The sequence below is a fragment of the Callithrix jacchus genome, chromosome 11, assembly GCF_049354715.1.
Source record: "Callithrix jacchus isolate 240 chromosome 11, calJac240_pri, whole genome shotgun sequence".
In the NCBI taxonomy this organism is placed as follows: Eukaryota; Metazoa; Chordata; class Mammalia; order Primates; family Cebidae; genus Callithrix; species Callithrix jacchus.
The window spans coordinates 57467308-57480430 of NC_133512.1; the positions used below are offsets into that span (position 1 = coordinate 57467308).

Below are 13123 nucleotides of genomic sequence, written 5' to 3' on the forward strand. Positions count from 1 at the left end.
TCTTATTATAGTGATGTTGAATTTGAAAATAATCCTATTAAAATTTTTCTATTATATAATGCTTTTATACAATCCATGATTTGTAGGTAGCAACTTTACTAGTGATTTTCACTGGGGTTAAAAAGCAGAACAGTTTCTTTTTAGATGCTGGCTTAAAAACATAAATAAATATACCATCCCTACTTTTTCTCCACTAGGAATTGGACAGCTTTGTTAAACATTATCTAGGACCAGGCCAGTAATTCTTTAGTTGAGTGTCCAGACAGGCTTGATAGAGTGGCCATCTGTTGTCTGTCATGTGTGTCTCTCCCCTTCTTCTGCTATCAGAAAACCTCTTTCATAGGGGGAATGCATTGCATATATTTCTATGTGGAGCTTACCTTGTCAGGTAAGTTTCTTCCCCCACTCCAGCACTAACAGCAATGTCTTCTACCCATTTAACCGCAATGATTGATTTTGACTCAGGGAAAGCCATTTGACTCAAGCCAGGCCATTAACAGTTTCCCTTAGATTTAGAGCTACCAGGGAAGATACACTCTTCCTGCAGGTAGGTTATGAGTCTTGGTATATCATGTGTAGTTGTCTGCTGAGAGCTGGATGGCGAGAGAGAGATGGAATCTTGCTTATATTATCTGATCCTCAATCCCCATATCTGAACCTAATTTTACTTCTGAACTTTTTATTTTTCACCCACTTAAGGAGTGTGACCTGAGTTTCCATAACTTTGAATGGAAAAAGACCTAATACAAGTGATTAACAATATTGTGGACAGGCTAGGCACAGTGGCTCACACCTGTAATCCCAGCACCTTGGGAGGCCGAGGCAGGTGGATCATCTGAGGTCAGGAGTTTGAGACCAGCATGACCAACATGGAGAAACCCTATCTCTACTAAAAATACAAAGTAACTAGGGCGTGGTGGCAGATGCTTGTAATCCCAGCTACTTGAGAGGCTGAGGCAGGAAAATAGCTTGGACCTGGGAGGTGGAGGTTGCAGTGAGAAAATCGCACCATTGCACTCCAGCCTGGGCAACAAGAGCAAAACTCCATCTCAAAATATATATATATAAACATATTGCCATAGTGCAGTCTTTGTTACCTTAAAAAAATTTAACAAATGAGCAAACTTAAGACGTTAAAAAAATTAAGTGATATAAACTGGTTACTCTCCCTTGAGAAATGAAGTTCTAAAGAAATAACTTCAAGAAAATGTTCTAGGTGAAGATTTGGTATGAAGTAAGAGAGAGAGAAAAAAGAAGAAAGTTGGATAATATCAGAACCGTGAAAGTGCCCAGTTATTATCAACTCTTGCTAAATTGCTACCTTGCTATGCCTTTTAACATATATCCTAGCCCAGAGACTCACCCAAACCACACTGTACATTGCTACCTGACTTATCTTCTAAAAACAGTGACCTAACCATATCACCCTCTGATAAAACATCTTGCTAAAAATACAAAAATTATTCAGGCATGGTGGCGCACACCTGTAGTCCGAGCTACTTGGGAGGCTGAGGCAGGAGAATCATTTGAACCCAGGAGATGGAGGTTGCAGTGAGCCAAGATTGTGCCACTGCACTCCAGCCTGGGTGACAGAACGAACTCCTTACCTGAGGTCAGGAGTTCGAGACCACCCTGGCCAACATGGTGAAACCCTGTCTTTTAAAAAAAAAAAAAAAAGGGAAAAGCAGATTTGCCAGCACCAGGTGCACATTCCTGAGAAGTGGCTGCTGCATCTACACAGGGCATTTAAAATTTATATATTAAAAAAAAATAAAAAAGGCTGGGCGTGGTGGCTCACACCTGTAATCTCAGTACTTTGGGAGGCTGAGGCAGGCAGATCACCTGAAGTCAGGAGTTCAAGACCATCCTGGTCAACATGGTGAAACCCTGTCTTTAAAAAAAAAAAAAAAAAAGTCCAGCTGGAAACCTAAAGGGACCCAAATTAGGCAAAACAATCTTGGAAAATGAATAACAAACTCGGAGAACTCATACTTCTCACAACGTTCTCTCTCTCTCTCTCTCTCTCTCTCTCTCTCTCTCTCTCTCTCTCTCTCTCAGACACGGTTTCACTCTGCTGTCCAGGCAGGAATGCAGTGGCACAATCACAGCTCACTGTAGCCTCAACCTCTGAAACACAGGTGATCTTCCTACCTCAGCCGCCCAAGTAGCTGGGACTATAGGCATACACCACCATGCCTGGCTAATCTTTTGGTACCTTTTTTTAGAGATGGGTTTTCACCAAGTTGCCCAAGCTGGTCTCGAACTCCTGGACTCAAGTGTTCTGCCTGCCTTGGTCTCCCAAAGTGCTGGGATCTCACTTTCAAACCTATTACAAAACTGTAACAGTCAAGACAGTGTAGTTCTGGCATAAGGATAGACATATAGACCAAAAGAATAGAACTGAGAGGCCAAAAATAAACCCAAACATATAGTTAATTGATTTTTAACAATAGTGTCAGATGATTCATTGGGGGGGAAAACAGTATTTTCAACAAATGTTGCTGAAACAACTAGATCTACCAGCAAAATACTAAAATGGAGTTGATTCTCTGTTTTATTTCACTATGGTCTGGGAGAGTACTTGACATAATTTCAGTTTTCTTAAATTTATTGAGACTTGTTTTGTGGCCTATCATATGGTCTATCTTGGAGAAAGTTCCACGTGCTGATGAATAGAATGTATATTCTGCAGTTACAAGGTAGAATGTTCTCTAAATATCTTTTAAGTCTGTTTGTTCTAGGATACAGTTTAAGTCCTTTGTTTCTTTGTTAATTTCCTGTCTTGATGACCTGTCTCGTGCTGTCAGAGGAATATTGATGGCCCCCACTATTACTATGTTGCTGTCTATCTCATTTTTTAGGTCTAGTAGTAACTGTTTTATAACAATTTGGAAGCTCCAGTGTAAGGTGCATATATATTTAGGATTGTGATATTTTCCTGTTGGACAAGGCATTTTATCATTATATCTCTTTTTGTCTTTTTTAACTGCTGTTGCTTTAAAGTTTGTTTTGTCAAATATAAGAATAGCTACTCCTGCTCACTTTTGGTGTCCATTTGCATGGAGTATCTTTACCCAACCCGTTACCTTTAGTTTATGTGAAATTTATCTTTTAGGTGAGTCTCTTGAAGGCAGCAGATAGTTGGTTGGTGAATTCTTATCCATTCTGCAATTCTGTATCTTTTAAGTAGAGCATTTAGGCCACTTACATTCGATATTAGTATTGAAATGTGAGGTACTATTGCATTCATTGTGCTATTTGTTGCCCATATAGGATTTTTTTTTTTTTTTTGAGATAGAGTCTTGCTCTGTCATCCAGGCTGGAATGCAGTGGCACAATCTTTGCTCACTGCAACCTCTGCCTCCCAAGTTCAAGCGATGCTCCTGCCTCAGCCTCTCAAGTAGCTGGGATTGCAGGCATGCACCATCACACCCAGCCAATTCTCATATTTTTTTTTTTTTGAGATGGAGTCTCACTCTATCACCCAGGTTGGAGTGCAGTGGTGCAATTTTGGCTCACTACAACCTCTGGCTCCCAGGCTCAAGCAATTCTCCGGCCTCAGCCTCCCAAGTAGCTGAGATTACAGGCATGTGCCACCATGCCTGGCTAATTTTGTATTTTTAGTAGAGATGGGGTTTCACCATGCTGGCCAGGCTGGTCTTGAACTCGTGACCTCAGGTTATCTGCCTGCCTTGGCCTCCCAAAGTGCTGGGATTACACACATGAGCCACAGCTCCTGGCCTGTATTTTTCAGTAAAGATGAGGTTTCAGCATGTTAGCCAGGCTGGTCTTGAACTCCTAGCTTCAAGTTATCTGCCCACCTTGGCCTCCCAAAGTGCTGGGATTACAGGTGTGAGCCACCATGCTTGGCTTTATTGTATTTTTGTTTTATAGGTTCTGTAAAATTTATGTTTTCTTTTCTTTAACTTTTTAGCATTTTAGATTTTTTAATAGAGACGGGGTTTCACCGTGTTGGCCAGGATGGTCTCTTGAACTCATGATCCACCTGCCTCAGCCTCCCAAAGTGCTGGGATTACAGGTGGGAGCCAACACACCTGGCCAAAATTTATGTTTTTTTTTTTCTTTGAGACAGAGTTTCGCTCTTGTTACCCAGGCTGGAGTGCAATGGCGCGCTCTCAGCTCACCGCAACCTCCACCTCCTGGTTTCAGGCAATTCTCCTGCCTCAGCCTCGTGAGTAGCTGTGATTATCTGGGCACCACCATGCCTAGATAATTTTTTTGTATTTTTAGTAGAGACAGGGTTTCACCATGTTGACCAGGATGGTCTCGATCTCTTGACTTGTGATCCACCCTCCTCGGCCTCCCAAAGTGCTGGGATTACAGGAGTGAGCCATCGCCCCCGGCCAAAATTTATGTTTTAAAGAGGTTATGTTTTGATGTATTTCCAGGATTTGTTTGAAGATTTAGAGCTCCTTTAAACAGTTCTTGTAGTGCTGGCCTAGTAGTGGCTAATTCTCTCAACATTTGTTTGTCTGAAGAAGAGTATGTTTCGTTCATTTATGAAGTCTGGTTTCACTGGATGCAAAATTCCTTGCTGATAAGTGTTTTGTTTAAGGAGGCTGAAGATAGGGCCCCAATCCCTTCTAGCTTGTACAGTTTCTGCTGAGAAATCTGCTGTTAATCTAATAGGTTTTCCTTTATAGTTTACCTGGTGCTTTGGTCTCACAGATCTTAAGATTCTTTCCTCTGCCTTATTTTTAGATAACCTGATGACAGTGTGCCTAGGTGAGGATCTTTTTGCAATGGATTTCCCAGATGTTCTTTGAGCTTCTTGTATTTGAATGTCTAGTTCTCTAGCAAGGCCAGAGAAGTTTTCCTTGATTATTCCTCTAGATGTTTTCCAAACTTTTAGAATTCTCGTCTTCCTTAGGAATGCCAATTATTCTTAGGTTTGGTCACTTAACGTAATCCCAAACTTCTTGGAGGCTTTGTTGATTTTTTCTTATTCTTTTTTATCTTTGTTGGATTGGGTGAATTCAAAAACCTCATCTTTGAGCTCTGAAATTCTTTCTTCTGCTTGCTCAAATTCTATTGCTGAGAGTTTCCAGAACATCTTGCGTTTCTCTAAGTGCACCCTTTATTTCCTGAAGTTGTAATTGTTTTTTATTTATGCTATTTCACTGAAGATTTCTCCCCTCATTTCTTATATCATTTTTTTGATTTCCTTAAATTGGACTTTACCTTTCTCTGGTGCCTTCTTGATTAGCTTAATAACGGACCTTATGAATTTTTTTTCAGGTAAATCAGGGATTTCTTCTTGGTTTGGATCCATTGCTGGTAAGCTAGTGTGATTTTTTTGAGGGTGTTAAAAAACCTCATTTTGTCATATTGCCAGAATTGTTTTTTTGGTTTCTTCTGATTTGGGTAGGGTATGTCAGAGGGAAGATCTAGAGCTCAAGGCTGCTATTCAGATTCTTTTTTCCCACAGGATGTTTCCTTGATGTAGTACTCTCCCCCTTTCCCTAGACCTGTGGCTTCCTGAGAGTCGAGCTGTAGTAATTGTTATCTCTCTTCTGGATCTAGCCACCCAGCAGGTCTACCATGCTATGGGCTGGTACTGGGGGTGGTCTGCATAGAGTTCTATGATGTGAACTGTCTGCAGGTCTCTCAGCCATCCATACCAGCACCTGCTCCAGTAGAGGTGGCAGAGGGGTAAAATGGACTCTGTGAGTATCCTTAGTTCTGGTTGTTTAATGCACTATTTTTATGCTGGTTGGTCTCCTGCAAGGAGGTGGTGCTTTCAAGAGAGCATCAGCTGTGGTAGTACAGGGAGTATCTGGCAGTGGGTGGGGCCCTAGAACTCCCAATAATATAGGCCCTTTGCCTTTAGCTACTAGGGTGGGTAAGGAAGAACCATCAGATGGGGGTATGGCTAGGCTTCTCTGAGCTCAGACTCTCCTTGGGTGGAGTTTGCTGTGGCTTATGTGGGGGAAGCGGGTGTGGTTCCCAGGTCAATAAAGTTATGTTCCCAGGAGGATTATGGCTGTCTCCGCTGTGTCCTGCACATTGTTGGGGGAAGTGGGGGAAAACTGATGGTTACCGGCCTCACCCAACTCCAACACAACCCAGAAGGCCTATCTCACTCCCACCGTGACCCCTCACAATGAAGACTGTTTAAGTCTTATATCTGTTTCTGTATTTGTCTATTGTGATATCTATATTGTCTTGGTTGAACTATATTATGAAAATCTGGCTTTAAACAGATGTTGAAAAAAGAAAAAATTTTAATAACCTTTTCAGATAATTATGGACATTCTTCTTTACCAGTGACAGTGTCTCAAAGGTTGGCTGAAATGTAGAATCTGAATTCATATCAATGAGATTTTTATATTCTGTCATATGAAAATTCATTGGTTTAATTTGTACTGTGTGTATGTGTGTGTGTGTGTGTATGTGTGTGTGTGTGTATGTGTGTATGTGTGTGTGTGTTTAAGACAGAGTCTTGCTTTGTCACCCAGCCTGGAGTGCAGTGGTACGATCTCAGCTCACTGCAACCTCAACCTCCTGGGTTCAAGCGATTCTCCTGCCTCAGCCTCCCAAGTTGCTAATTTTTTTTTTTTTTGTATTTTTAGTAGCAATGGAGTTTCACCACATTGGCCAGGCTAGTCTTGAACTCCTGACCCCAAGTGATCCACCCACCTCAGACTCCAAACGTGCTGGGATTATAGGCATGAGCCATCGTGCCCAGCAATTTAACTGTACTTCGAATGTATTTTGTAATATCTGCATTGATCATTTGAAAATAGTTTCTTTTCTTTTGTGTTTCTTTTATTTCATTCTATCTCCCAGAGAAAATCCTGTTTCACTGAATTATGCAAATCTTCCATGTATTGACATATTGCATTATCTAAAATCCATTTGTTACTAATATTTTTTCTGTAGAAAAGTCTCAAGAGTTGGAGAGCTGTCAAGTTCACGGTGGTAGATACAAGTTTTCCAAAATTCATTTTTTATTTAAAGGTTGAATTTTATCATTGACAATAAATACTAACAGTTGTTTTCTTTGAAGGGACAGAATGACTTTGTTCATTTTCAAGAAAATGACAAATACTTAATCTGAATTGCCATAATTTGTCATTTGTTCTTTCAAAGCAAAATGTTAAGTTGTGAAAAGAGCAGCTACTTAAAATTACATGTACTTGAGAAAAAAAAGAAACTTTATATGTGAGAAAGATGAGCCCTTTTAAATGATCAGGACTAGAAGGGCACTGGAATGAAACAGCAGTCACATCTCACTCCAACCATAAGCTACAAAACTCCTCTTTTTTTTTTTTTTTTTTTTGACAGAGTTCCACTCTTGTTATCCAGGCTGGAATGCAATGGTGTGATCTCGGCTCACTGCAACCTCTGCCTCCCTAGTTCAAGTGAGTCTCCTGCCTCAGCCTTCTGAGTAGCTGGGATTGCAGATGCATGCCACCACACCAGGCTAATCTTTGTGTTTTTAGTAGATATAGGGTTTCACCATGTTGGTCAGGCTGGTCTAGCATTCCTGACCTCGTGATCCACTTGCCTCAGCCTCCCAAAGTGCTGGGATTATGGGCATGAGCCACCATGCCTGGCCAAAAATACCTCTTGAAGCCACTTGCTATGTGCATTTTCTTGACTAACTGGTGCCAGGTAGTCATAAAATGCCACATGTTGGACACCATAACTCCTACTCTATTATCCTACAATGTTTAGCCAATCATTAATCAATGTTATTTCTGTAAGCCAATGAAACTTCATGGCTTCCTGAAAAACAACTTTTGTAATCACCCCTTTCTCCTAATTAGTCTTTTTTTCTTTTAAAACTTCAGCTTCTTCCTTGTTATCCACAGCATAGCCCAAAGCAACTTAGAAGTGTGTCCCGGGCAGCTGTCCTCAACTTTCAGCCAAATATATCCCTATGTTAATTTTGCCTCAGTTTCTTCTTTTAGGTTAACATACCTAATGGTTGAAGTTTAATAAAATTAATGTTCAACTAGGAGGATCCAAGATGGCCGAATAGGAACAGCTCCAGAGTGCAGTTCCCAGCAAGAACAATGCAGAGGGTGAGTGCCCACTGAATTTCCAAACAAATTTTCACTGCCCACAGACCAGGAGATTCCCAGGCCGAAAAGCGCCATGAGTTTTCAGCACAGTGGTTTCAGCTGGTGCCAGGTTGGCACACAGAAACTCACACAAATCTTAGCTGCCATTTCAACTGGCTCCTGGAACGCCTGGGAGACAGAGCCACCCATTCAACTGAAACGGAGCAGACAGAGACGGGGAGCCAAGCGATCTGGCTCAGTGGGTACTGAGCTCACCCCCACAAAACAAGCAATCTGAAATGCTCTGGATTGAGTTTCGCAGCAAGGGAAGCTGTTCCCAGGACGGTCCAGCTCAGTGTGGGGAAGGGTAACCGCCACTACCCAGGTAGTCCACACAGCAGCTGGGTGGAGCCTGTGGCAGCTCAGCAATGCCTCTGCTAGCAGATTGCGACTAGACTACTCTGTATGGGACAGGGCTTCTATGAAAAAAGGCAGCATGACAGGAACTTATAAAGCCAACCTTCCTAGGACAGAGCACCTGGGAAAAGAGGCGGTTATGCGTTCCACTGCAGCAGACTTAAAAGTACCTGCCCAGCAGCTCTGCATGGAACAACAGAGCTCCCAGCACAGCATTTGAGCTCCTATAAGGGACAGACTGTCTCCTCAAGCAGCTCCCCAAATCCTATATACCCAAAGAGATACCTCATAAAGGAGAGATCAGGCCAACATCTGGCAGGTACCCTTCTGAGATGAAGATAACAGAAGAAGAAACCGGCAGCAACCCTTACCATTCTGCAGCCTCTGTGGGTGATCCCCAGGCAAGCAGGGTCTGGAGTGGACCTCCAGCAGTGCTGCAGCAGAGGGGTCTGAGTATTAGAAGGAAAACTAAGAAACAGAAAGAAATAACTTCATCATCAACAAAAAGCATGTCCACTCAGAGACCCCATCTGAAAGTCACCAACCACAAAGACCACAGGTAGATAAAGCCACTAAGATGGGAAGAAACCAGCTCAAAAAGGATGAAAACACCAAAAACCAGAATGCCTCTCCTCCTCTAAAGGATCACAACTCCTCACCAGCTACGGATCAAATATGGATGCAGAATGAATCTGATGAATTTACAGAAACAGGCTTCAGAAGGTGGGTAATAACAAACTTCTCAGAGCTAAAAGAACATGTGCTAATCCAATGCAAAGTAACTAAGAACCTAGTAAAAAGGTTAGATGAGATGCTAACTAGAATAAACAGCTTAGAGAAGAATATAAATGACTTAATGGAGCTGAAAAACATAGCACGAGAACTTCGCGAAGCATACACAAGTTTCAGTAGCTGAATCCACCAAGCAGAAGAAAGGATATCAGAGATTGAAGATCAACTCAATGAAATAAGAAGCAAAGAATAGAGAAAAAGGAGTGAAAATAAATGAACAAAGCCTCCAAGAAATATGGGATTATGTGAAAAGACCTAAGCTACGTTTGATAGGTGTACCTGAATGAGACGAAGAGAATGAATCCAAGCTGGAAAACACTCTTCAAGATATTATCCAGGAGAACTTTCCCAACCTAGCAAGCCAGGCCATTCAAGTCTAGGAAATATAGAGAACACCACAAAGATATTCCTTAAGAAGAGCAACCCCAAGGCACATAATCATCAGATTCACCAGGGTTGAAAAGAAGGAAAAAATGCTAAGGGCAGCCAGAGAGAAACGTCTGGTTATCCACAAAGGGAAGCCCATCAGACTCACAGCGGATCTCTCCACAGAAACCTTACAAGCCAGAAGAGAGTGGGGGCCAATATTCAACATCCTTAAAGAAAAGAACTTTCAACCTAGAATTTTATATCCAGCCACACTAAGCTTCATAAGCAAAGGAGAAAGAAAATTCTTTATGGACAAGCAGTTGCTGAGAGATTTCATCACCACCAGGCCTGCCTTACAAGAGCTCCTGAAAGAAGCACTAAACAAGGAATGGAACAACCAGTACCAGCCACTGCAGAAATGTACCAAATGGTAAAGACCATCGACACAATGAAAAAAAATGCATCAACTAACAGGCAAAACATCCAGCTAGCATCAAAATGGCAAGATCAAATTCATACATAACAATATTAACCTTAAATGTAAATGGGAGCCAGGTGTGGTGGCTCATGCCTGTAATTCCAGCACTTTGGGAGGCTGAGGCAGGTGGATCACGAGGTCAGGGGTTCAAGACCAGCCTGACCAACGTAGTGAAACCCTGTCTCTACTTAAAAATCCAAAAATTAGCCAGGCGTGGTGGTGCACACCTATAATCCCAGCTACTTGAGAGACTGAGGAATAAAAATTGCTTGAACCCAGGAGGTGGAGGTTGCGATGAGCCAAGAGTGTGCCATTGCACTCCAGCCTGGGTGACAGAGCAAGACTCTGTCTCAAAAAAAAAAAAAAAAAAAAAAAAGGAAATGGGATAAATGCCACAATGAAAAGACACAGATTGGCAAATTGAATAAAAAGTCGAGACCCATTGTGTTGTATTCAGGAAACCCATCTCACGTGCAAGGACACACATAGGCTTAAAATAAAGGGATGGACGAAGATTTATCAAGCAAATGGAGAGCAGAAAAAAGCAGGAGTTACAATTCTAGTCTCTGATAAAATGGACTTTAAACCAACAAAGATCAAAAGAGCCAAGGGCATTACATAATGGTAAAATGATCAATGCATCAAGAAGAGCTAACAATCCTAAATATATACACACCTAATACAGGAGCACCCAGGTACATAAAGCAAGTTCTTAATGACCTACAAAGAGAATTAGACTCCCACACAATAATAGTGGGAGACTTTAACACTCCACTGTCAATATTAGACAGATCAATGAGACAGAAATTAACAAGGATATCCAGGACTTGAACTCAGATCTGGACCAAGCAGACCTAATAGACATCTACAGAAATCTCTACCCTAAATCCACGGAATATACAATCTTCTCAGCACTGCATTGCACCTATACTAAAACTGACCACATAATTGGAAGTAAATCACTCCTCAGTAAATGCAAAAGAATAGAAATCATAACAGTCTCTCAGACCACAGGGAAATCAAATTAGAACTCAGAATTAAGAAATTAACTCAGAACCGCACAACTTCATGGAAACTGAATAACCTGCTCCTGAGTGTTGACTGGATAAACAATGAAATGAAGGCAGAAATAAAGATGTTCTTTGAAACCAACGAGAATGAAAACACGACATACCAAAATCTCTGGGACATATTTAAAACAGTATCTAGAGGGAAATTTATAGCAAGAAATGACCACATGAGAAGCGAGGAAAGATCTAAAATTGATGCTCTATCATCAAAATTGAAAGAGCAAGAGGAGCAAGATCAAAAAAGCTCAAAGGCTAGCAGAAGACAAGAAATAACTAAGATCAGTGCAGAACTGAAGGAGATAGAGACACAAAAAAATCCTTCAAAAAAATCAATAAATCCAGGAGCTGGATTTTTGAAAAGATCAACAAAATAGACAGACTGCTAGCCAGATCAATAAAAAAGAAAAGGAAGAAGAATCAAATAGATGTAATAAAAAACAATAAAGGGGATACCACCGATACCATAGAAATACAAACTACAAACAGAGATTACTACTAAAAACTTTATGCACATAAACCAGTAAACCTGGAAGAAATGGATAAATTCCTGGACACTTGCACCCTCCCAAGCCTAAATCAGGAAGAAGTTGACACCTTGAATAGACCAATAATAAGGGCTGAAGTTGAAGCAGCAATTAATAGCCTACCAATCAAATAAGTGCAGGTCCAGATGGGTTCAAAGCAGAATTCTACCAGACATACAAAGAAGAGCTGGTACCATTCCTTCTGAAACTATTTCAAACAATCAAAAAAGAGGGAATCCTTCCCAAATCATTTTATCAGATGAACATCATCCTGATACCAAAACCTGGCAGAGACTCAACAAAAAAGAAAATTACAGGCCAACATCCACGATGAACATCAATGCAAAATTCTTCAATAAAATACTGGCAAACTGATTGCAACAGCACATCAAAACGCTTACCCAACATGATCAAGTAAGCTTCATTCCAGAGATGCAAGGCTGGCTCAACATATGCAAGTCTATAAACATAATCCACCACATAAACAGAACCAAAGACAAAAACCACATGATTATCTCAATAGATGCAGAGAAGGCCTTCGACAAAATTCAACAGCCCTTTATGCTAAAAACTCTCAATAAACTAGGTATCAAAGGAACATATCTCAAAATAATAAAAGCTATTTATGACACACCTACAGCCAATATCGTACTGAATGGGCAAAAACTGGAAGAATTCCCTTTGAAATCTGGCACTAGACAAGGATGCCCTCTCTCACCACTCCTATTCAATATAGTATTGGAAGTTCTAGCCAGAGCAATTAGGCAATTAAAAAAAAAATAAAGAGTATTCGATTAGGAAAAAAGAAGTCAAATTGTCTCTATTTGCAAGATGACATGATTGTATATTTAGAAAACCCAATCATCTCAGTCCAAAATCTCCTTAAACTGATAAGCAACTTCAGCAAAGTCTCAGGATACAAAAATCAATGTGCAGAAATCACAAGCATTTCTATACACCAATAACAGACAAAGAGAGAGCCAAATCATGAGCAAACTCCCATTCACAATTGCTACAAAGAGAATAAAATGCCTAGGAATACAACTAACAAAGGATGTAAAGGACCTCTTCAAGGAGAACTACAAACCACTGCTCAAGGAAATAAGAGAAGACACAAACAAATGGAGAAAAATTCCATGTACATGGTTAGGAAGAATCAATATCGTGAAAATGGCCATACTGCCAAAAGTAACTTATAGATTCAATGCTATCCCCATCAAACTATCAATGACCTTCTTCACAGAACTGGAAAAAAACCACCTTAAACTTCATATGGAACCAAAGGAGAGCCCGCATAGCCAAGACAATACTAAGCAAAAAAACAAAGCTGGATGCATCACGCTACCTGATTTCAAACTGTACTACAAGACTACAGTAATCAAAACAGCTTGGTACTGGTACCAAAACAGAGATACAGACCGATGGAACAGAACAGAGGCCCTG

General features: G+C 40.8%; 2 long non-coding RNA genes across 3 annotated transcripts in view; one reads left to right on the forward strand and one right to left on the reverse strand.

Moving 5' to 3' along the window:
- Positions 1 to 13123, reverse strand: part of LOC108593038 (uncharacterized) — a 66703-nt gene that overhangs the window by 49750 nt on the left and 3830 nt on the right. The window lies entirely within an intron of this gene.
- LOC144578370 (uncharacterized) lies at positions 7308 to 10470 on the forward strand. The gene is made up of 2 exons (XR_013524003.1): positions 7308 to 7385; positions 7986 to 10470. It is a non-coding gene; the product is annotated as an uncharacterized LOC144578370 (long non-coding RNA).